The sequence below is a fragment of the Haemaphysalis longicornis genome, unplaced genomic scaffold (assembly GCF_048455015.1).
Source record: "Haemaphysalis longicornis isolate Haplotype H1 unplaced genomic scaffold, Haemaphysalis longicornis Haplotype H1 scaffold_34, whole genome shotgun sequence".
In the NCBI taxonomy this organism is placed as follows: Eukaryota; Metazoa; Arthropoda; class Arachnida; order Ixodida; family Ixodidae; genus Haemaphysalis; species Haemaphysalis longicornis.
The window spans coordinates 3458136-3484206 of record NW_027526351.1 but is presented as its reverse complement, the minus strand read 5'-3'; the positions used below and the strand labels follow the sequence as shown (position 1 = coordinate 3484206).

General features: G+C 45.9%; 1 long non-coding RNA gene across 1 annotated transcript; it reads right to left on the bottom strand.

The window, feature by feature from the left end:
• Window positions 1-319: 319 nt before the first annotated feature.
• Window positions 320-26071, bottom strand: LOC144177924 (uncharacterized). The gene is made up of 3 exons (XR_013323882.1): window positions 25894-26071; window positions 19433-19619; window positions 320-527 (listed from the first exon to the last, which is right to left on the bottom strand). It is a non-coding gene; the product is annotated as an uncharacterized LOC144177924 (long non-coding RNA).

Sequence of the window (26071 nt, the reverse complement as noted above, 5' to 3'; positions counted from 1 at the left end):
GCAATATGTAACGCCATTTTCTGATATATAATTGTAAAAACATGCGTCTAAAAACGCGTAAATGTGTAAAATGTGTAAAAACGCGTCTGCGGTTTACACCAGTATTTGACGCTGCAATGCAATAGTAGGTATTTGCTTACGCAGCAGGTGTATTAGCGGGTATAAAGAGGTAGATTGGCTGTATTTCAGGCAATACTGTATCCTTGCATGTAGTTTGGGCAGGCCTTGCTAATGGATATGCCCGTTTGCATCATTCTGAAAAAAAAACTTGAAAGTAGTTAACGTTGCCCGTTGCTTTATCCCCACAGAACACTTCAAAAAATATGCATGTTTATTGTTCCATTAAGCCAAACATTTTGCTGTTGATGGTTGAGCAATCAGATGCGATTTTTTTTTGTGCAGCTATCACGTAACATGTCCAGCTCCTCATCGTCTTTCGGTGATTACCGTGTGTTTTAGTAGGCCCATCAAGAGACCTGGTAATTCCAATGCATATCAGCTAGCGTCCCCTTCTTATCCCCATGGTTCTGGAAAGAAACACATAACAAAAGTACAGTACATTGGTGAAGCTGGCTAATGATGGACACTCTATTCAAAGACAAAATTCCGCATTACAGAAGCATAACAAGAGACTTGGCGCCCACGAATACATTACTTTACTAGTTCTGAAAGCAGCCCACAATTTTGTGCATCCTTTCATTATCGTCTTGTGTTTGAGCTACAAATATTGTTCTGTGTGTAATCCGCGACGCAGCACTCTCTTTTGGCAACGCCAGTAGTCCGGAGTGTGCGTGCGCTGTTTTGGCGTGGGTCTTCATCATCGTCATAGAGATGACAAGCATAATAATCACCCCCTAATTCATGAAGACGAGGACGGGCCCCTTCGTGAGCGCGTGTTCTTGGTGTGCAACTGCTACATGACATAAAGCACAACCTCGTGGAAATACATTCTCTTTTGGCAACGCCAGTAGTCCGGAGTGTGCGTGCGCTGTTTTGGCGTGGGTCTTCATCATCGTCATAGAGATGACAAGCATAATAATCACCCCCTAATTCATGAAGACGAGGACGGGCCCCTTCGTGAGCGCGTGTTCTTGGTGTGCAACTGCTACATGACATAAAGCACAACCTCGTGGAAATACATCCTCTTTTCCACTTTTCTACTACCCTGATCAGTTGTTGCACCCTGGCGATATTTTAAATACAGTTTCTGTTATGAATGAAAAAGGCTCTTTCCTCAGGGTATCCTCCACCAGCCCATCTGGGCCTGACAATGAACAGAGATACCAAGCGGGCCTAATCAAGTTTTTTTTCTATTTTTGAAACATTTACACGCAGTGAGGCTTGGCGGCTGCTGTCTAGCAGTGGGTGCGGAGTTACCTCTCTGGGAGGTCATTCTTTGTGCAGACTTAAGAAGGCCAAACACCCATACACAATACCCACAGTAGTGTCTCACAGAGAGGCATCTTGGTTCCCACGTTGATCAACCTCCCGCTCATCGACCTTGCGACCTCCTTTCACATAACAGCTATTCTGTCAAATTGCACGGATGATATTTCAACCACGGCAGGTAGGCTGACTCGTTGGCACGTGCACGCGCCGCTGCAATTGGCCGCAGACTTGACCAATTCCCGTTACGGGGACTGGAGTTGGAATTTTCCACGGAATCCTATGTATGCGTACCCTTGCTCAAGTAATCGCAAAAGGGTTTTCTTTGTGAAACATCAGAAGTTTCGCGGCATAGTTACCGACAGATACCTTTTCTGGAGCCCCACGAAAGTTGTTTAAAGTACAAACTCTCTGCACTAGTCGATATTATCCAGTTCATTTGCGGGAATACGGTGCGAACACCAATGAAATTATCTTGCAGCTTGACAACGCGCTGTTCTTGGGCTCACCGGGTACGGCCCGCCTGCAGTCTCTCGCACATGCCGCACAAATATTCGGGAACGACATTGTATACCAGCGCAAGGGCTCCGAACTGGCCGTAGCCTCCCACGGTGCAAGTAACTGGTGCACCCATTGCAGCTTACATAACAAGTGGTACAACAGGGCACTTATTAGGTATCTGATGAGACTGTAATAATTTCCTTGCGAGTATGCTATCTGAAGTAGCCTGAGCGTACTTAGGAAAGGTTGCAGCGGCGCACATCACCAGCATGTCACCGAAATGTACACCTACGATGAGGCCGGTACTCCCGCTTTGGTGCATGACGCAGCCTCGAGCATGACTTAACATCGCAGCCGTAATCAATGTGCACCCGTTTGCAATGAGAGCACAACAGCAGCTTCTATCTTTTATAGACGGGAGATATATACTGACCGCGCCTATATTTAAAGCGGTGGCCCTGTAACAAAATCTGAAGCGGCCGGTGCGGCGCCGTCGTTCTACCATGAATGTCGATGTGCGCGGAAGTGATGGTATCCTGTTGCACCAGTTAAATGGCTACAGAACTTACCGCCATCCGTGGCGCCCTTCACACATTGAGCAAAGCTTGGTTTCACAGGCTAAAAAGTTATTTGATGCAACTTGCGACAAAATTCTATTCTGCCCCACCGGCCTTTTTCGCTTCCGTTGAGATCGCAGAACTACTCCCGAACTTACCAGATATGGCGCAAAGTTTTTCTTCTGTGCTTTAAAAACTATGCTGAAGAAAACTGAAGTAATTCTGCATAGCCCGACAAAGCGGCACAACGTGGGGAACGGCGTATTTTTGCACTTGTACGCCTCACAGCGGTTGAGAAGACAACGAAAGCTAAAATTTAGTAATCCCTCGTTATAACGGAATCCCTTTACTCGAAATGTCGTTTATTTGAAATTTCTTCTGGTCGCAGCCCAAACACATGCATTTTAGGCCGCGTTACTCGAAGCGCGCGAAGAGTTTGACCCGCTTAGAGCGAAGTGGTGAGCGGAAGCGTCGCCGAGCAGCGGCGACTCAGCGGCGAGCCAGGCTGTCAACATGGCGGGTCCACGCAAGCTGGTGTTTCCCCAGCGATTTTCTCGAGCCGGTCATCTCGATTCGGCCAATTCGATTTCAGACAAACGATCCAAATGCGTGGTAGGGCCATTAAATTTTGTTCCTAGACATTGGTCAATTGCGTGGACGAGATGGTGCGCGAACACCGACACTTGTTCCATAGAATCAGTAGTGTCATCGACATCAGGGCACAAAAAAAGTTATGTGTCCAAACCTAAAGGCTGCACAGCTCGGGAAAAAATTGCCAAGAGATCATGCAAAGCCTTTAGTGGAAAACCAGTCAGATTTCATGATAGCACTGTGTACCCACAATGAGCGGTTAATCGTTTTTTTACCGCAGCAAACACAACCTGAAACTCAAGCCGCTGCGTTTGCGACGTTTTCCAGCGCATGACTCTCGTAGTGTTGCTTGCCGCCCGCGCGCCAACTATAAAAGTGGCCAGTGCCGCTGTCACTTTTATGTGCGGCGACCGCAGCGCCATGCAATGCTTCGCCAAATTGGAGCCGGTGCGGCCCGCACCCAGCAAGAACCTGAAAGAGCGAAAGCCGCTTGCCTTTTTTGCACCTGAATAAAGTTTTGCTTCACTGAATACATTGTGCTTTGATTCGTCACAGCTGTGGTGCAACTAAAGCTGAAATGCTTAAGCATTTCTTCAGTTGTCGCTTATATCAAAACACTCCTTGTCACTTATTTTTTGGCAGTCCCGCTGACTTCGCTATAACGAGGAATTACTGTATGTTTATTTTGCTAAAAATATCGTTTTCCAGGAATTTTTCATTTTCAAAATTCCTATCCAACAGGTCGTTTTATTTTCTGCGCCCTCCATCCCCATTTTAACCGAAAGTGAAATACAATGTAAGCCGTCAGGCCACGTGGGCTGCTATATTATTGGTGAATAGGTATAAAAGATGGGTGAGACTTTTCCTAGTTCTAGTACTGGTCACAAACCGTTGGGTGCAATGTACAAGGGTGGTATAAATTATGCAGTTCCGTTTTAATATTCTCCATTCGTTTAAGATATTAACGACTGCAAAAAAATACTGCCTACATTTGCACGTTTACCGTTTTAGGCGGATAGTGTCAAGATACGAGAACAAGTATTGTATGCAATCCTTACTCTATAATTCTCCGCTCACGAGGGCTTCCAAGAGCTGTGTAAGAAAAACATAGAGTATTTCTTATTGAGTCCCAGCCCTATGGCCACAGATTGCACAGACTTTAGCAATCCATTTTCAAGTCATGGTTCCTTTCATGTAAATAACACGCCATGCCAACCAGTGTTGGCGCTTGGAAGGTCTCAGTGACTGCGATTATTTTAGCAGCGGCATTGACATTGACAGCCTGTGCCGCCTTTTGAAACACAGCGGAATATTATCAAGATATTTTACGATCGTAATTTCCTTTTTTCTGCTTATTCCACTCTTCAGTGGCTCCAACATAGAAAATACAACACACACAGCTGTTGACGAGAGGCACGAGGACATTTGAGGCACGGCAGGAGCAAACCGACGCATCAGTGTGGGCCAGTTTGAGGTCGTACTTCGACGGCGTTCTTTTGCAATGTTGCCCGCTCTACAACCGAGGGAAGCTATGTAGACGTCGCCTCTACAATTTACAAGTCGAGGTTTTTCTTTCTCTGTTAAAAAAAACGACATCGTAGCGAAAATTATGTGACATGAGCCATCTAAAGCTTACGGAAAACAAAAATGCTTCGGCTCGAGGTCCCGCCGCATTGTTTTAGCCTGAGGCCGAGCACGCAACCCTAATAGCCCAATAACCCCTGATTGACGGAGGTGAAGAATTTGCTAATGGCGACCTCTTCCTCTTTAGTACGCTACTGCTGCAGCGATCACTTTTACCCGAACTACGGCGGCCTCCAACTTTACAACTCCCTGATTCCTTGCAGCCAGGAACCCAGTCATTGTCTTATTAAACGTGGTGCAGAAATCTGACAAGAAAAACGAATATTCATAATGTTTTGAATTTCACAACTTCTTTTCATTAAGAACTTACTATCACAGAGCATTGATCCCGCGTACTGCGTAAAGTGTCACGCGGTGTACCAAGAAAGGCTACATCCTTGGCTTAACACGAAAGATCTTCCTATGTGCGCACGAATTTACCGCGGTACAAGTGAAATATGTTGTGTGCCGATCCTCAACGGAATTGCACGTTAGCTGTACGTTGCGTAACCAGTATATTTTCTCTAATCAGTATAGTAATAGAACCTGCAATAAACAATTCAAGTAAAAGCAGATCGGCAGGTTCTTCCTAACACCGTTTCCTAATTACTAGAAATCAGAATGTAAAACAAAAAAAAACTGTTTCAGTTACGGTTTGCGTGGGTCAAATAATTTCGTTCCGATTCTGTTCCAAGTCCACTAAATCACGAACCGGACCAGTTTGCAACCTAATTTAGAAGATTGAACCTGTTTATTCACCGATTCGGTACGAGCTTCAGTCCAACCGGAACAGAATCGGAACAAAATATGTGCCCCAACCAAGACGTGACCGAAACAGTACGTGTTTTGGGTTATACATTCTGATTTGTAATAATAAGAAAACGCATCAGATGGGCGGCTTCGAGGAGTTTTTTTTTTCATTTCATTTTATTTCCTTAAAGACCCCTAGCAGGGTATTATATATGGGGTGGGTACATAAAAACTGAGCAGAAAACAATCGTTTGTCCTAAGGTGAAAGATGATTAGTGATACTGCTTGTGAAGGTAGAAGTACAAGTAATGACAGGAATTTCGCCTGAGAGGCCATTCCAGGAAACTGCTGTGCGAGGGAAAAATGATGTCGAAAAAGTAACGGTGCGTGCACGTTGGCGTGCGACTTGAAGGGGATGACCAGTTCGTTGAGAGGTGTGCGCTGGGGGAACAAAATAAGCTGGCATGCGCATCGAGCTGTGAAAAAACTTGTGAAATAACTAAATACTGGCGATACGGCGGCGAAGGGAAAGGAGGGGTAGTTGAATTTCTGCCTTTAGTGAAGATACACTGACGTCATAGGAGTAAGAACTATGGATAAACCTAGCGGCACGGTTTTGAAGAGATTCAAGGGTGTCTTCTAAATAGGCTTGTTGCGGGCTCTAGATTGGGGAAGCATATTTAAGTTTAGATCTCACAAGGCTTTTGTACGCTAATAATTTTACATTTCTAGGTGCATTACGTAGATGACGTCGCAAGAATTCCAATGTTTTATTTGCCTATGATATGACTTTCGTGATATGCAAACCCCGTGAAAGATCGTTGCAGAATGTGACCCCCAGATATATTAATGAATTAACTGTTTCAACTAGAACATTACTGATAGCATAAGAAAAAACAAGTGGAGAGCGGCGGCGGGTGAACGATAAGGCTTTGAATTTGTTAGGGTTAAGTTCCATTAGCCAATCTTCGCACCATTGTTTTACATTGTTTAGATAACTGTGTAGAGCTAATTGATCAGAAGCGTTACAAACAGTGTGGTAAACAGCACAACCATCGGCAAACATTCGGATTTTACAGGATACGCTAGTTGGGAGATCGTTAATAAATATAAGGAATAAAAGCGGACCCAAAACTGACCCCTGCGGGACACCGGATGTTACCGGAAGGGAAGTAGAGGTAGCATTGTGTAACAAAGACAGCTTGAGTGCGGTTACCTAAAATTCACGGATCCAATTTAGGACGTCGGGGTGTAGGTTTAACCAGGAAAGTTTCAACAGAAGGCGCTCATGGGGTACTTTATCAAACGCTTTCGCGAAGCCCAGAAAGATGGCATCAGTCTGCACGTTAGAATCTAAGTGAATATGCAAGTCGTGCGAAAACAAGGCCAGTTGAGTCTCGCACGAGAAACCTTTGCGAAAGCCTTGCTGCGCGGAATTGAAAAAGTTATTTGAATCTAAGAAGACCATGATCCGGGTGTAGATGACATGTTCGATGATTTTGCATGGTATGCTGGCGAATAAAATGGGTCGATAATTGAGGGGTGACTCTCTAATACCTCATTTGAATACTGGGGTGATATTTCCGTGCTCCAATCTGCAGGACGCTGACCCGTGGAAAGAGACTGCGAGTAAAGTAGGGACAAAAATATTGCACAGATGTATTAGGTGTTCTTTCGAAATTTCGAATTTATGTTGTCGATACCTGATGATGAAGATAATTTAGGTTGATCAATGATTGCCAAAACTCCGGGTTCAACAAAAACGATTGGCGGCATGGAAGTACTGACTACAGTAGGCTGTGGCTGCGTTGAAACGCCAGTTTCTTTGCTAAAAACAGATGTAAAGGCTCTATTAAACAGATCGGCACATTCCGAGTTAGTGGCCACGTCACCTGCTTCATTAGTAAGAGTAATAGTGCACGAGTGGTTAGGATTTATGACCTGCGAAAATTTCCTAGGGTTACTAGGAAGCCATTTCCGTAAGTCAGTGTGACAAAAGGAATGCTTAGCGTTTCGTATTGCCGTGAGATAAGCTTTTTCAGCAGCATAATACTTTAACCATGCGTTTTCAATATTCTGCTGCTTGGCGGAGCGAAAAAGGCGTTTTTTCTTATTTTCCAATTTTTTGTCGTTATAGCGAAAGGCGAGGAATTGTTAGTTGCTTAAATACACCCTAATACCCAGAAAGCAATTTCGTTACTTCAGCATACTGTTTTTTTATATTAAAGTAGTTTAATACTGAACAATAAATATCAGGTCATCTATTACAGAAAACATTCCCTTCATTTTTTGCAAAGACCTTAGTTATCCTCGGTACTCTGTAAAGGAACCAGAGGCGTGTCCGCTGGACTTTTTGGGGCCTCTTTTTCTGATTTATTGTACAACTTGAATGGTAACAAAAATATGGTCCGCTTCTTACTCTACCGTTATACATATCCTCTTTTTTACAGTAGTGCTGAAGAGGCATAGCAAAGGACTTAGGTGTGGTTTGATGTTTCTTATGTTTGTTGATTAAAGCGACGTGTTATAGGTCACGATTTTGTTTACACGTTACCCAAGGCTCCTTGTCTCAAAAAAGTGTGCAGCGTGCAGAAGTTGTGCAAGGATAGAGAAGCAGAAGAGCTGGCGGACCATCTCCCTTTGTCGTACACCCGGCTGTTGCATCTCACATGAATTTCCTATATTGGCCTGAACGTTCACGACTGGCATGCCCCGGAAGTTTTGTCCGCACGCTTTCGCATCTCTGCCAAAGTGAAGCGCGTTAGCACGTGCTATTATCCGCGGCAACCGGCTTTGCGAACTTGGCGTCTGTGCTCCCCACTTCAGGCGCTAACGTACGTGAACTGTCGCGAACAGCCCTCGAGAGATCACATCACGAATGCTGGGGAGTGTGTTCTAGAAGGTCGAGCTGGCCGTCGCCGGGCGCTCCTCCCGAGGCGTGCGCTCACGCTTGGTATTTGCCTTGGTATTTTTTGTGAGCTTTTCGCGTGGCCCAAGCCCCAGCGGAAGCCTGGACGACGCCGGCGCTTCACATGAGGAGCACGCACACGTGCGCTCGGCGTGGGTGACTTTTTTGGTAACGCTCGACGGCGGAACTAAAAGCTGAATAAGCTCTGTTATTAATTCAAGGTTGTGCTTGTGTCCATAGTCTATTTAGCGCCTAAGGTAAAGGTTCTTGTCCTACAGTGCGCACGGGCACGCCAGAAAGCGCCCCCCGTCATTTGAACCGCCTGTAAGGAGCAGTCTTCTCGATACAAGTTACTACAGAAGAAAACACTCTTGAGGCATTCAGTGATCACTTAGGTCTAGCGCGGAACGCTGAGCACTCCTTTCATTTCTAAAATATACGAAATCTTGAATTCCGCACTGACGCATTTCTTTCGCTATCCCGCTGCTGTCTGTTTTAGAACTTTACTTCTGCTGCACCCTTTGGCCTTTTTTCTCTACTCTGATTCGACATCGTTTGCGTCGCCTGTGAAGGGCACATGACCGCAAATAATATAGTCATACGGCTTGTAGTCAGCACAAGTATCCGTCGTTTCTTTCTTGTGACCGTTCCGTCGTGCTGTTGCTGTCATTTTTACGATTCCATACGAATCAGCCAAAGTATAACACGTTTGAAATGCCAGAAAGGGCGGGTTCGATTCCCGGCCGCGGCGGCCGCTTTTCTGATGGAGGCGAAAAGCAAAAACGCCCGTGTGTTCGAGATTTCGGCGCACGTTAAAGATCCCCAGGTGGTCAAAATTAATCCGGAGCCCTCCACTACGGCGCGCCTCATCGCCTGCGTTGCGCCGGCGCGTTAAACCCTACAATCAATCAATCGAAATGCCAGAAAGGGGACCTTGAGTGTTTGATCGTAGTCTTGGGCGCAGTTCATGCAAATACCTTCCTTGCCCGATTAAGCCTCCACAGTACCGGCGAAGGCAGGAAAAAATTGGTATTGCACATCTTCTGCGGGGTCCAGTGAGTGTGACAGCTTCTTGCCCAAACATCAACCCTGTGTTTGCGACCACTACCAATATAATAACGAAACTTTTTCTACAACTGCGAAGCTTCTGAGAAAGCTGTACAGCTTTCCTGTGTAGACGTACGGCTGAATTGGGGTGGATCTCAAACTTTCCCTCACAGTACTCCACCTTCGGGATTTCCCCTAAATCTGGTAGATTAACACCTGTCCATCACCTCGAGTTGTTGATCAATGTGCGGTCGCACTACAAACGACTAGCCTCCTGGTTGCGTATTTCCAAACGATTCGCTGCACAGAGGACCCACGTAATATGTCTGTTCGCGTGATGCAAAACGGTAATTAAATGTCGTTATTGGGTGCGCCCAAAGCCTAAGGCGGCCTAAAACATACCAAATCACTATTGCAATGAAAAGAACACGTAAGTTTGGTTTTAAAACATTATTTTTAGAATAAAATGAAAGCAATAAAAAACAACTGAGATAGATAAGCTGGGGTTCGAACGCAGGTCATCACCGCCAGTATTCAGTGCTCTACATCGAGGCCAGGGAGCCCGAATTGTGGGCTCCTTTTAGCAGGCGCTCAAAAGAATAGCGCGCGCGCTGACATCACACGTCACGTGGGTGCTCTGCGCAGCGAAACGTTTTGAAATACGCCCCCTGGTTAGCTCAGTCGGTAGAGCGACTGCTCCGGTTAAGCGGTGATCCCAAGTTCGAATGCTGCACCAAGACGAATTTTTCTGCAACTGCGAAGCTTCTGAAAAAGCTGTACAGCTTTCCTGTGTAGCCGCACGGCTGAATTAATGATAATGCCAAATTTTCGTTTCCGAAAACAGATATTTGAGGGCAACGTTTCCACAGTTGTGACCACAAAGATAGCGTTCATGATGTTTCGAATGATCTGAAGGGAAAAATACGCGAGAGATTCTGAAGTGTAGGGTGCGTGGAAGTGAGAAGCTCCGAATGACGTTAACCACACATTATTACCATCGCCTGGTCTGACGACAGGGTCGTGAACGGGAACACGTGTTTTCTTTTTTCGGTTCAGTTCCGGCTTGGGATGAGCGGATTGGAAAATTGGTGCAGCTTGCACTGGTGGTGCCAATCTGAAGAAACGGGAGAGCTCGCGGCTCCCCTTCATTTGTCGAAGACCCGGCTGGTGCTCATCGCGTGGATTTCCGAACTTGCCGCTGAACGTTCTTCATGATTGCAACACCCGGCTGGTTTTGTCCGCAGGCTTTCACATCTCTGCGAATGTGGACGGCGTTAGCACAAGCTACAACGTGGCAACGTGCTCGTGAACTCAGTGTCTGTATCGCGAACTTGGTGTCTGTGCTCCCTAATTCAGACTCAAACGCACGTGAACTGACGAAAAGGACAGCCCGCGAGAGATCTCGGTATCAACGCTGGAAAGACTGTTACAAAAGCCATAAAATTATGGTGCCTGCTACACCTCTCCAGCCGTATTTTACCCTAGCCCCTATTGGCAGCGGAGAGCGCCCGGAGGGCGACACGGAGCCCGCAGCACCCAGCGCCACTTTTGGCCGATACGCGTAAAACTCTGTCGTTCCCCGCAAGCCAGTACGTTCATGGCTGCAGCACGCTCCTCTTTTTTGCAGCGCGAATGAAGCATATTGATCGCCTCTTTTAGGTTTAAAACAGACCATTTTAAAGACGATGGTCTATCTTGGGCTTCTTAAGCTCAGAAAATTTGGTCTGTCTGTATGTCTGTCTGTCTGTGACTCGATTCAGCCACCCGACCGAAGTGAAACGAAGTCTGCGCAATTGTCTTATATACTCACAGCCAAATCTAGACGTACATGTCCGGTTAATATGTTCATGCTTGTCAACATTGTTGAACAAGAAGAAGACACTACGCAAATATAAGGCAGACAATTATTACACAAGTGAGATTTACAGCGTTTATAAAATTTCATGCATGCTTGATTTTTGCAAAATGAAATACTATAAATTGACGGCAGAAAAAATTAGCACTGTCGCCTGCTGTCTCCCGCACCACTATAGGTTCTGGCGGCGTCTTAAGAACTAAAGCGGCAACAGCTACGAGAGGGTCTACAAGATAGATTCCACGTTCTGCTTGGAACGCACGTAGACTAGGGCAATGCGGTTCTATTATTGTTGATGTAGGGCGCCTCGATTCAAGCGCGTCTCTGCCGCAAGGCAGCGCCAGCATCGAGTCACGCGGCCTGGAACAGTGGAACGCGGAAAATTTAAACTTACTTGAGCGAACCTTTTGGGTGTTTACCTTGGGAGGAGCGCGACGCAAGAGGAACAACATCAGAGGTGATTGGGAAAGTGATGGTAGGCACTTACTTGGCAAATCTCGACAAAGACTATCGTTTTTTCTCGACAGTTGCCACGAAATGAGCAGATACACGGCCAATGTTTGTGTACAGCAATTCCGCCACACCGTGCAGGTTAATGAAAAATGATTTATTCGGTTGAACTGGGGTATGGGAAGGTAAATGAAGGCCGAATGAGCGTTATGCAAAGAAGAGAGAGACGTGTACAGACTTCCTGCGGGAACAAATGTCTCAAAACCTAAATGTTTTACTTCAAAAGAAAACTTAATTTATATTTTTCAACTCCACAGGCGAGGACGTTTAGTGTAGAAACATACCAAATGTTGCGCGATGTTTCCAGGCGCGGTATTTTATCCATGTGAGTGCATCAGCACTTGCGTCTGCGTAACTACTAACTGGACCACATGGGTATTACATATCGGTCTTTGAACCAAATGTGATGCTTCATGCATGTAACAGTATAAAATTCACAATTGTTTCTTTATAGCGGAAGCACTGACGCAATAAGTGGAACGTACGATCGATTACGAAGTCTCGAGACTTTCCAGTCTTCGAGACGTCGGATTTGGTCCAATGCCGTTTTTGAGTCCATGACTTCGATTATAACGTCAGCAAAACACTACAAGGGTGTATCATGCTAGATGTGTTATCTCCGTTTCATGTATTGTTGTTCGGGTTTACAGGAGCATCGTCAGACACATAATATATCCCCCTTTCTAGTCTCATGGAGAGCGGAAAATGAAATACAATAAATCGACTTCAGAAAAAATTAACACTGTCGCCTGCTGTGCCCGCTTTCAGTAAGGCGTTGTCTAGCTGAGAACGAGGATGCGGGTTCGATTCCATGCCGCGGCGGCTGCTTTTCTGAAGGAAGTGTAAAGCGACAACGCCCGTACTTGCGAGATTTTGGCGAACGGTAAAGATCCCCGGGTGGCCGAAATTAATCAGTAGCCCTCCACTACGGCGCGCCTCATTGCCCGCGTTGCGTCGGCGGGTTAAACCCAACCAATAAATCAATCAGCCTCCCAAAAGTAAACTTTCACGAGAAGCTTGCTATCATAATATCACAAGAACTTCTATTGGGCGAGGAGGGGGATACGTACGAGGAGGGAGCGTTACGCGGATCATTTAATAGGGGAGGGGAACCGGAAGAAATCAAGAAATGTTCATATTCTGTAATTTTTTTTCAACCTGCGCTAACGGGTCCGGCAGGACAGACCTCTTTTAGGAATGAATAGTAGCGCTTTTATTACCGTTACCACCTTTGCAGCAGAATTTAGTTGAGTGAGGTCACCCCTCACTGGACCGAGGGGACCGGAATCATAACGGAACGGATAGATAAAATGTCTCCTCGGCTAACACCCCCCCCCCCCCCCCCCCGTTTCGTTATTGAAGAAGAAGATTTCGTCCTCCGTCCATATATTTCCAACTTTTAATGCTGTACGTCTTATTGGCATTTTTATTAGCTTTCCAGTGGCTTAGACAACAAATTATATAGTTACGGCATTGGGGCATCCGATTTTCCTTCGGGAAGCGCTGTCCAGCCGAACCACGGCAAGCGGCCGGACCCAGAATATTCGTATTCTTATGGCACATGGTGTTCGGAAGGATACCGGCCGGAGTGCGGCTGCCGTGAATTCGTTCTTTTTAGGGCGAACCGGGCATCCGGCGGCAGAAAATTTGTTTTCTTCGGGCAACTGGCGTTCTAAAGGAGACCGGGCGACGCACGGCCCCAGAATATACGTCTTTAATTCGGTTAGCAGTCTTCGGCCAAAGTACGGCAAGCTAACGGCCGCAGAATATTTGGCGACCGGTGTTCAGAGGAGACCAGTCCACGTAATGTCTCAGGTTATCCGTCATTTTTTCAGGAAACGGTGTACAGCCGAACATCGGCATGCGTCTGGGCGCCAAGAACCCATGCCCAACTTGTTCGAAGGCGACCGGCCGGTGCGTGACCGGTTTTTCTTTGTTTGAAGAAGAAGCTGTTAGGGAGCCGAGCGGTGCAGACGCGTTTTTCCTCCGCTCGGTGCTTCTACGGTTTAAATAAACTAACTTCATTTGTGAAGCAGTAATGAATGGTACTAGTTGAACAGGCAAGGTACAAGGAGTCACTGGGCATTACCAGTTAACCTTCTAGGCCATAGGAATGCGATTTAGTGCAGCAAGAAGACTGTGCCACACCGATGGGTGAGCTAAGCCTCGCCCGTCATAGCGCTGCCATGCCCCGCCCGCCGGCCTCGTCGACGCATGAACTCGAGGCTATTCGCCCCCTCAACAAATGGAGAGCATTGGAGACATCGACCCCGCATAGATGTCCCGCACGAGATGGCGGTGGTTCACCGAAAATAACTGGATAACACAGGCGTCGAGCAAGTGTCCACTACGCAGGAGCTCAACCGGTGCCATGTCAAGGACTCCACACCAAACAAATGCCAGGGCGCGCAAAAGGGTAAGTTTTCGGCAATTCTTCAGATAAGAATACTGCCATCATCAATGTTGCATTATTATGTTCGTATTAAACATATAAGAGGCTAAGCTCGTGCATGTTTAGGCTCAACTTTGGGACCTGCGCTATGTGTCTTTATCTGATTTTATGACTGCCTTTTTAAAAACAAGTGTTTTTTTAAATTTGCAATACGAACAGAGCCTTATCAATGACGAAGCCTGCATTTAAATTTAGTTGCGGTGTTTGAAGGTGAGCTCAGCTGCACTTGGGCTATGACACATTTGTTTAAACACATTCTCCAGTATTCTAGCAAACACGGATTTCGTCAGGTTTTTCTTGCTCAACACAGCTTGTTGAGTTCACGCATGATTTGGCTCTAGTAAAAAAAATGCTTATAGTATTTGACTGAAAATTCGTGGGCTTGAAAAGAGCCTTTGAAGTTGCTCTATAGGACCTTCTTGTTAGTGCATTGCGGGTTATAAGTTCAATAATTCGGTTAGTGCATGGATAGCCAAGTATCTCTCTCTAAGACAGCAGTCGGTCGTTCTCAACGGTTGTTCTTCCGAATATGTTCCCCTGACCTCAGGAATTCCCAAGGCCTCAGTTGCGGGCCTCTTTTGTTTCCGTTATATGTAAATGATATTGCTAATGGGCTCACATCTCGTTCAATATGTTCGCGAATAACTGGGTAGCTTTCAGGACTATAGAGAATGAACGCTATTCCGATTATCTGAGCGTTATTGGAATATAATATCATGGTGGTGTGGCGATTCACAAATTCAGCAATGTCGTGGAATGTTAAAAAGTGTGTTAACGGTACCTTTACAAGAAAATATTCATACCAATTGAATACGTATAGCGTAAATGACGCTGCTTGAAGAACGGCAGCGAATATTAATAACAAGGAGTTTATTTAACGATTGGTTTTAGGTTAACTAGGCACGTTCACAACATAAACGTTAAGGCTGCACGTTGTTTTGGGTTTTCTGAAACAAACGTTTAGCGAAACTCTCTCTAACTCAAACGAGCAACGCTATTTCACCCATGTGCGCTCAATGTTGGAGTAGAGCTGGTTGATACTCTCAAAAGCATACAGAATAGGACACTGCGATTCTTTTTATTTACTTTGGATCGTCAACTTGGCTTTAGGGAAAGTAAAAGTGAACGTTAATGCTAAGAGGCGAAAGATCACAGACGAAACCTCAGGGGAAATTTTTTCGTATTACCTATCATTTTAAAACTGGAATCGAAGTTGAGAAATATATCCAAGCGCCATTCTACATATCTTAATGTGGGACTGCAAACTTAAAGTAAATTATTAACTTTCCTTTAAACGCAACGCCCTGTGCAATTGCTTTTTTTTCTGAGATGAATTCGAGAGTGAAATCATCTTCCACCTATAATTGTATCCATTGTTTCAAATGGCGATTTTCACCGCGCTTTGTAGAATTATATTTTATTTGATCTGAAACTTGATGCTCACTTTTATGTATCCCCGTGCTGTAATGCTTGCAAAGGCGAAGCAGGCATCAAATAAATTCTCTTTATTCTCTTTTCCATTCCCTACCCACAGGGCTTTATAGCCTCTTCTCTACAGTCATTCATTCATTCTACAAATAAATAAACAAATGGGGACCCGTTGAACAGTGCCCTTTTGTGGGAATCCCTAGCAAATGGGAATACCAGGGTGGAAAAGTTGTTTTCCCTGAACGTCAATTGCGGTAAAAAAAAGGACTAACACACAGCTATTGACGCTGGTGATAACATGCAGCAATTGACGCTGCTGAAAGTGCGAAAACATGTCCACTAGAAGGTTTAGAGTTCAAATCAAGGCTGGCGCTGTTTTCGAGGGGCGTGCGCGAAAGGCCATGTTTGACGCTAAAGGTGGAGGGAGGTGTGTATACATAGGGCCGAGCCGCAAGTGCGCCTCCGAGGGGTCGAGAGCCTTACGGATTCAAACTCGACAAATGAAATATTCATAAGGTTTCATTCGTTTCAGTATGCAAGTTTTGTATTATAGACTACCATTTCTATGTTATTGGTTTGAAACAAATGATGAAACTCCAGTCTTACGACTTTCCTTGCGTGAACACGAAGTTAGGTGGAAGTGCAGCCGCTAGAAGCAGGGCGGCATTACAAGTACGACTTTACAATAAAATTAAGTTCTTTTGGGCTATTAACTTGTGTGCATGTAACTCAAGAAAACAACACCAAAAATATATTTAAAATGAAGGTAGTTGTTCGACCTCTTGTAGAATCAGCACTGTGAAATCTCATCCCAAAAGTTGATCGAGGAGAACATGTGGTTCCCAAAAAATGGCAAAAAACTGGATATACCTTTTGTGTGAAGGAATTTATGCGGAATGTTGCTGAGTGTTTTGTGGTGTACCAAAACGCTTTGTAAAGGCATTCGTGTCGGTTTCATATACAACCAAACTGGTCAACTAACTTTTGTAAAAATAGTAGATTTTGTCAGACAATGGAAGTGTTTAGGCAGATTGTCTTAAAAGAAATTGGCTAAAAATGGCACCTTCACCTTTGTTAAATACAACCCACTAAAGCATGCGCCCTCCACCTTCCACCCTTCCTGACCCCCTGTCCGCGTTTATTACACCTTGGCCGGCCCATAGAAGATATGAGGACCTGGACAATACAAATATTCAAGCTGCAGCAAAGAAATAAATATTTTCTAAATCCGACAGTAAAAGACGCACAGGCCTTATTGCAACGCCAAATTTTGCGCACAGTTAAATAAATAATTTTTGCTGTCAACGAACGCTGATCAATGAGCAAGGCTGCGCTGAAAGCTGGATGGCTGGCGGTGTCGTGGGGGCTCACTTTGATGTGGGTGCAATGCACCCAAAATGGTGGGTTTGTGCTTCTGTACAGTGCGACTGAGTCATCCACTTCGCTGCAGGAAGGGGTCGTCCACTGGCTCCAGTACAGCTAACGTACTGTGGCTCAACTCCAATGCCTGTAGCATGGCCGAACTTCCGGCCGCTTTAGTTTGGCTGGAGTACGACAACCGCATCTCGGCTGTCCTCCGGTGGCCGTACTTCAGCCGAACATGGGTAGCTTCCCTATGGCCGGAGCCCTAGGGCTGGAAAAAGGCCGTATGAACGTAAGCCGGTCGACTAGCCGACGGAAAGTTGCCGTTGGATAGCCATGGAAGTACGGCCGTATACGGCCAAACGGCCCATATTTTGACACGGGCCAAACACGTATGCCGGAAAAAGGCCGAATAGAAAATCACTGACCAAAGTACACCGGCTTGAGTTAGGCCGAACAGTCCTGTGCTGATTCACCATTGTGGGAGACTCGAACCTGCGCAGGGTCGAGCAGGTGATAACAAAGAGGGTTGGGCAGGACCAGAAAGTTAATGCTACCAGGCTCCCCGGGAAGACGGATTAAGTAGTTGTGACAAAGGCGAAAGAGCAGGTGTGAGAGATAATGAAAGACAAGGACTTAGTGGTGATACTGGGAGGAGTGTCTTCGAAAAGAGGGCGAGGCACAGCGAAGCAGGTGGCGAAGGGGGCACTGAACTTACAGCAATTTCGGACGACGTCCGGATCGCGGTCTGCACGGTGCCAGAGGTTGAGGGTAAGAAGGGGTTACGTAGCAAGGGGAGGGGTAGAAGCGAACCCTGTTATTTGGACGCTCGCTAAAGCAATGAAGTTTGAGGTGGTTGACCTCAATTGGGAAGTGCACCGCTTGGGCCGGGGCAGGCGTTGGAAGAGGCGGAGTACATTTCACTGAGCGTCTAACGGATCAGGTGAGAAGGCAACTAGCTGCGTGGGTGGTATCTTTTTTAGTGGGGCAAGGAGCATCCCGGAAGCTGGAATAAATAACATACACAGTGGAAATGCGTTAGGCGTAAGCGATTGTGATCGAGGTCAAAAGTATAGCGCAAAGGAAAGAGCCGAAGTTAGCACAGAGGGCCCACAAAAGCTTTCAAAGAGGCATGGGCTATCAATGCAGGCGAGCGAAGATGCGAGCGACGTCCCCCCGGTGACCGACACATATCCTAAACATCGAAAAACAATTACTCGAAAAAAAACGATAAGTGGCTAAGAATAACTACACACACATGCACGGGGGCCAAACACGCGGAAAATCCTGTGTGGTTCACAGTCAACTAGAAAAAGAAAAAAAAAACTGAAGTATATGCCTCTACAGAAACTCTTCTTCGAGATTTAGAAGAGCCCCAATAATGCACGAATGGTTAACGATGGTTCACTTCCCCCTAAGTTGCTTCCGTCCACTTTGATCTTCGAAGAAGGCATGCGTTTTAAGGCCATGGGCACACCTCCATGAAACAAAGTTCTCATGTCAAAATACGCATTCAGTTTCTAGAACTGCAAAATGCAAAAAATACGCATCGTTCGCCCTTATAAAATTGCAGTGTCATGCGGCGAACCCGAGTTATCTGCTGAAGTGTTACCAGTGTGGCTTTTTCAAGGGTGCAGGTGACACAACATTTAGAGATATTTGAACAGGAGATGCTGATGGCTCGTTGAAGTTATTCTTGTGTTGCGCCCATGGTACCTAAACTGTCTGTATGCTGGAGGAATGAAACTGTGTCCAATAGTTGAGGTGCACTATCTTAGAATTTTTTGTTTGGTACTTCTAGCTGAACACCACTTCAAGCCTTTTCTTATAATTACACGCGTGCGGTAAGATATGATGCATTTATAGAAGGCGGGAGTTCGTAATTATGTGTGACTTCAGTGCGGAAAACGAATTAGGAGAGGTAAAATAACTTACCACGTCTTATACCAATTTCTGTAATCAGCATTGGGACCCAGCAGGCGATTGGCGGGTACCATTGCCAGTCTAAAACTTAAACCTATTATTCACTAACCTGAGTTACAAATGCCGCTGGGGCCCCCACTTTGTTCTTAACCGTCTCGCACCAATAAGATATTTTACACCAAGCATGAGTTACGGCGCAATTTTCGCCGTTGATTATACAAAAAGAAATGAGAGCGTTGCAACTCTTCTGTAGATTTCGGCCACACAACATGCATGCCTAATGATAAACGGAAATATATAGGAACAAAATCAAACGCTATTTCACGGTGACGTAAGCTTAGACTGCCAGGAATAGTGCCTTAAATATTTTGCAATTGTCAACCAGATGAAAATGGCGAAAGTTTTTATTGTGTGATAAATTGCTCGCTCAAACAAAAAAAAAATTAAATTTAAATATTGAGTTATAGTTTGGCGGAAAATAAACCGCACTGCACGGTTAAAAATAAAGAATGTGCAACGCTCGTAACAGGGGTACTTACTTGCAGCAAGCAGTGCATAATAAGCCGCTGTCGAAGCCAAGATACGGGCATGGTGTTTTAACTTTTTGGCACCAATTGTCTGGTGGACCGAAGTAGAAGTACCGATCTACATATTTTGTACTGCCTCTGGCACTGCAATTCCAGTATCTGTCCTTGCAGTTCGCGCATAGGGACGCGGCCGCAAACCCTGCATTACAGAATAAAATGGGCGTTAAACGACAGGGTTGCCAATTTTTCGGTCTTGCCAAATTGTGAAAGTGCATATCAACATAGATAGGTTTTCATGTACCCTAAGAAACTGCTACAAAGGCTTATACAAAGCGCATGCCACAAAGCACATACAAAGAACTCTACGAGCCGTTTCATATGTGACCTGCAGCCGCCTTTGGTGAGAAAACGCCAGCTGCGGGCTGTACCGATGTGACCGCACTGTAGTGTATGTGGGAGGGCATCTACTTTGTCTTTGCCTGACATGGCGGATTCGTGAACGCTTCGTAGCAATGTATTCCTTAAATCTGTTACACTCTCCAACAACCTTTTCTTACGCTCACGGGAGAATTTGGACTGTGTCAGTTGTAAAGAAATGTATTATATTGACTGAACTTGTACAGGATCCACTATAGGCGTACCGTGGGCAGCACGCCAGCATCCTATAACGGCCGTATAGTTGAACGCAAGTGTTTTTTATCACGAGCACACTATACTGAATTGCGCTAAGTCATCCGAACTCAACATATTGGCTGCGGAAGTTGTTTTTTGTGCGTTTAGTGTAGTGCTCCAACCCCTTCATTACATCCGGTGGGCTCGCAATGTTGATTCTACGTTGTGAAATTAATGTAATAAATGTTTTCTTGACTATTCTAAATACTATTAACCATTAGTGTGCGCTGTAAAAACAACAGATTGAAGATGCTATTGCGAAATCAAAGCCACAATATTTTTTTCTTTACATGAAACATGCAATGAGGTCCAAAGGTGCCCTAAAACATAGAAACAATACTTAATCACAGTGCGAAGGACGGCACAGACAGAAGAATAACCACTCGAAAGGCGCTGACTCTGAACTAAATTAATTGAAAACCCGCCTCAAACATTTATGCTGAAGGCAAACAACGCCGCACGTGTCAAAGTAGCATACAAAAATAAAAAAACCAGATAAAAGGACAAAAGGGGGAACATGACTTATTGGTCGTTATCCATGAACTCGACCTCTTTATCAGTAAGCACCACTGAAGGGTGGCTAACACCCTTTTCGCCCATCTTGCTAATGTGATAGCCTTCAACCATCTCGCGGTGTAGCTTCTTCGGGTGCTTGGTAACAATATCAGTTACACGTTACACTGTTCACCATTTTCCGTAATCATTTGATATTCTTCGTATTTTTTCAGTTTTTCAATATTTCGTTCGACGAATTATCTCCGGTTACGCTATTATAACGAACAGGTGGAACTTTCGCAAAATCTGCATTATTGTGGAAACGTAGGGCGTTACACGTTTCGCCATTTTCCGTAATATTAGTTTTAAGTGCGAATGCACTTCTTAAGCCAGCCTGAATCGTCCGCCGCCGTCGTCCGCATAGCAACAGCTACGGGTGCGCGCGCTCCTCGTCTTCCTCCTCGTCTTCCCTAGCAATGGGGGGAGATGGGCGCGCGCTACTCTCCTCCTCCTCTCTCCGCTCAGTGACTGCGGGTCTTGGGCGCCTCCTCTCCACTTCGGGCGGGAGAGCTCTCGCTCGCGTAGCGGGCGCTCCGCATTCCGACGCGTGAGGGCGCTCGTGTAGCCCTCGCCGTAACGGCGGGCGCTACTCTCCTCCTCCTATCTCCGCTGAGTGACTGCTGGTGTTGGGCGCCTCCTCTCCACTCCAAGATCACGATATCCACCGTAATCGCGCAATCAACAACCATGCATTCGCACTTACACACTCTCCCCCTCGGGGAAGTGCGAGGGCATTTTTTTTATTACTTTTTAGTTTTTTTCAAAATTTCCTAGACCAATTCAAACCATTTACGCCATTATAGCGATTACAGGTTGAACTTCCGCGATATCTGCGTTTTTCTGGAATAGTAGGACGCTACATGGTCCTGGCTGTGCGGGTACTCGGGAAAGAATGCTACGCATAAAGACAAGCTCAACAAAAGAAGCACAGGGAGGGGCTATTGCGTGAGCGCTGACGTTGACCACAACCCGTACGATCTCATGGACTCTCAAGAAGCGTGGCAAATTTACCAATCCGGATGGGTGGCTCCGGAAGCACATCAAGTCGATCTGGACAAAAAGGTCAAAATCGTGGGAATACCTGCCCACGAGTAAATAGGCAACGAGTAGGAAACGTGTTGTCCACACACGCTCCCACCATCTACCTGGCGCTGGAAATTACGGGAGAGCTGACCACACTTACCATATATCAAATAGTTACTGAGCACTATAAGCTTAATAGGAGAACGCTCCCACCTCCCAAGTAAATAAAGCACGACAAAAAGGCTAGCTGGCTTCTTTAATCAAATACTTACCCTCATCACAATCGACTCAATCCATTCTTCCCAAGCCAATACTCAGCCGGATAAAGTTCTACCAGAACACAGTGATATTAAGGGACATTATCAAAGGATGTGAATTCAGTCTAAATAGCCATTTCCGGTCATGCCTCCGCGAAACTGGACGCTACTCACTTTCACTTACACTCCCCACTTGCCCTGGCTACTTCCACTCGCTCGCTCTCACGCTCAAACCTCGCCCTCACCAGTCGCACCTACTCGCGCTCACGATCACCTCTCGCATTCACTCACGTGCACGCTACCGCTTTCCGTCCCTACTCGCACCCACTTGAGCTCGCACTTAACATTCACCCTCATAACTCGAACTCACTCGCCCTCGCTCACCCCTCGCCATCGCCACTCGCGCTCACTGGCGCTTCGCCATACCACTCGTCGTCACCCCTTGCACGGAGTGTGCGCAGCAGACCTCCATGAGTCATGAAACGGAACAATATCAGTGCAACAGCTTCATAAATACATCGAAATCATATTCCTAAATCAACACGCCGCCAGAGAGTTAATACATAATTCCAGCACAGCGTCTTGCGTCCACTAACACTACGGCGGCGGGTTGCCGGGACACGACTGCGCATGGACGCGCGTGGAGGGCGAAAAGGTCGCCCCTAGTGGAACTAATATGGGAGCTCCGCGAGGCGGGCGACCGTCCCAGCGGAATGAATGTGCAACCATCCCAGTCGGCCCCCACCACCCGCTACCGTAGGGTTAGCGAACACTACCCACTATGCTAGAACTCTATAATGGTGCTGATCACGTAAGCACCAAAAATAACGCCAGTAGCGCCAATGCACTCGTGAGTGGTGAGCGGGTCTCAGCACTCACGAGTGGTGAGTGAGGCTACCCGCTAGTGGCGAACGGGGCTTGCCGCGAGAGGCGCCCGCACTCGCGAGTAGTGAGCGGTGCTCACTTCGAATGGGCCTTGCCCTCACTCGCACTCGCACCCACCAGTCCAAAACAACGGCGCGGTTGACTCATCGAACCCTTTTGAGCGGTGAGGGGGGGGGGGGTAGGCAGGGCGAGGGCACTCGTCAGTGAGCCTGCCCTCCTTTCTCTGTTATTCCCTCCGCCTGTCCACCCCCCCCCCCCCCCCCTAGGAGCTGTGGTAGACATTGATGTCTAGTTGTTCAGTCCTGGGCCAGCTCCCTATCGTCGAGACGGCAGCTGTGATCAAGACGGCAGAAGGATCCTGAGGAGGAGGAGTCGCTTCTACATGATATCTGATCGGTGCTCTTCATAGCGTTGTCCTCTCTGGGTCTATTTTCAGCCCCGGTTCCCGTTACTAGTGAATAACGAATTGTCTTTGCACTTGTCCTAAAGTATGCTTCTCGTCCAAGCCTTACTAGTAGATTTGTGGTGCTGAGCTTATCAATGCCGCCGTGGATAATGCTTTTCCTTATCAGAACTTCCTGCTCGCTTCTTCATTTATGTTGGTTTTGTGCGGTATGAAATGCAAATGCCACATGTTCGGCAAGTTCCTCCGAATACCGTAACAGCCAGCTACTTTGTTGTTTGGCCACAGCCTCTCAATACTTTACACTTTACCAGTACACTAGAGCGCTGCCCAAAATGTCTTTAATTACACATCACTGGAGCACAAATTGGCGAAAATATACTGTTATCATAATCATGCTTTTCAACTCGTATCTTTTTGTTATCTGTGTTAATTTCAATTAAAGCAATGCCGAATTGTCTTTGTAGAGCTTATATTAGGCTTAATGTCGTGTAGCTGTGACTCTCAAATTTACGACGTGCCAAGCAACATTAAATTCATTTTTTGTCATGCTGACGATTCCAATTGACGATTTTGAACCTCAAACCGTAACGTTTTGCCTCATGTCACGCCACCACATAAGCTCGTTCGTCTTCGCTGACGCCATTTGTTGGGGAAGCACCGAACGACTATACGTCCCAGTGAATTCTGTCTGGTGGCGCTGCTAATATCAGGCCGCACGAACTCGTGGTCGCATCACATGGTACTGAGGATGTTTTGTGAAAAACGACATGTCGGCTGGTCTTGTTGCTACTTCTCTCATTCCCGTGCTCAAAGAAGGCACCTAGGGTACAGTGCATGCATCAAACAGACGTTTGTAATGCGGAAGCCTCTCTGCCTTCCTTTAGGATCACCTGTACACAGCTACAGCTATCTAGTTATGGGTGTGTTGAGAAACCCGCTCGTCTCGCATTACTGAGGCGGTATTGCCGTATTGCCAACCACATTAACCTTATGATCATTTCATATGTACGGTTGCCTTACTTTTATAATGTTTTGCACAACCGTAATATTGGGTTCTATATTTGCTTACGATGCAGGGCGTCCGACGTTCGACCGGCCTAGTCAACTAGTGTTTATGTGCCAAAGCATCTTTAATATCTCCTAACATTCAGGTTTTGGCAATTCACGTAAAATCAATCTTGTCAGTAAATACTACGTTTATTGCCCCAACGATAGCTGTCGATTTTAGTTTGCCTTTAAAATGAACCCCTATTCTTCTAATCGGGACCAATTCTTTTTAACATAGCACTCGGACTTTGGTCAGAAGTCAGAGAGTAACTTGGCCTTTTGCACATATTCTCCGCGTGGTACATCAACGTAGTACCTTCAGTGCGTATTTTCGCCAACGCAGTCATTCTCTATAATATTTACGACAGATAGAATTTTCCGCGTTTGCTGCGTTAACTACACCTTTAATGTGACATTCGTCGCATCCAAGCACCTGGCACCGCCTGCACTGTCTTCGCAGGAGTGAACTGGAGCGTTTAAAAAGCATTGTTTGTTTTTAATCCCGGTACTTGATTTCGTACACTTTTATCCGCACTCACGTTGTCCATGAAAAGACTACTGTCAAGTAAGTCTGGAGTTCATAATGGTATACCACCTCTTAATTGTCATGTCGAGGCTTACAAACAGCTCGCATGGCCTGCAGGAATCTCCTAGGTTTTGGTATCAATATTCAGCGGTAAATGTATGATCATTCTTACAAGAAATTACTAAACGTTCAGTTTAGAACTGGCGTTCACAGTATTAGCAGGTCATGATGCAACCTGCACTTTGTCACTTCTTTTCCCTTGCTGTTAGTTTCTGCTTCGTTATACCTGCATTTTTTTTCAGTTCTGTACCTCTCTGGTACTTTCTGAATCGTGTACCTCGCGATAAAAGCCAAAATAAAGTAACAGAAACAAAAGCTTAGCAATGTTTAAGAAAGATTAGGGCGCATTACTTTGTTCATTCTGCCCTTCTGCGCCGATGTCGTGGCAGTGCAGTCGTGAGCGAATAGATTGAGAGAATATTACCTACAGCGCTTTTATTTTTCAATGCGTGCTGTCATGCCCGAGCCCGTCGTTCCATGACAATATTAGCTTCATTCTATCTGTAACATCCGGCGTGAGGGCAACATGTCGTTTAATAAGGCAGTTTCAGAGAGTTTTTATTTAGATACGCTCAAAATATAGGAATTTTTCTATGAAAAGTAACGGAGCCTAATAATGTGGTAAAGTTGCACGAGACTCCAAGGAAAGTGTGAAAACTACTTGAAAAAAAAAAACTACTTGCTAAATTGGCAGTACTTCCGCACGCTTCCTAGTGTGTGATCTACGTAGCACTTACCTTTATGGTATAAGGCTAAACTCATCTTGAGCAATGTGGCTGAATTTCGCTAATTCCCGCCATCATGTATTACTCGTACATAACCAAAATCACATTGCTGCGCTCAGGAAGTTGTAAGCTGACGTCATCCGACTATCGCGACCACTAGGGCACTGTAACTATTGTGTATCTGCCACATCTCACATATTTAAACCCCGCGTTATAGAATGCATTACACCCTGTTCTAGATTGATATACGTCATGGGCGCAGCCATTCGCTTCTTCCCGTTCTCATACTGCGAAAACGAAGACAAACACTCGCTCACCAAAGATGGAAATTAGCAGGAACCATCGTGACCAGGTAAGTGTTGTTACCGAAGTCATGGCGTTAACTAACCGTTCCAGATGCGACCGCTTCCTTTCTGCCGAACTTCCACAGCGTTTCGGAAAGCGTCTCCGTTGCACGCCTTATAAACGATCGGGAAGAATAGTGTGCGGACGTGG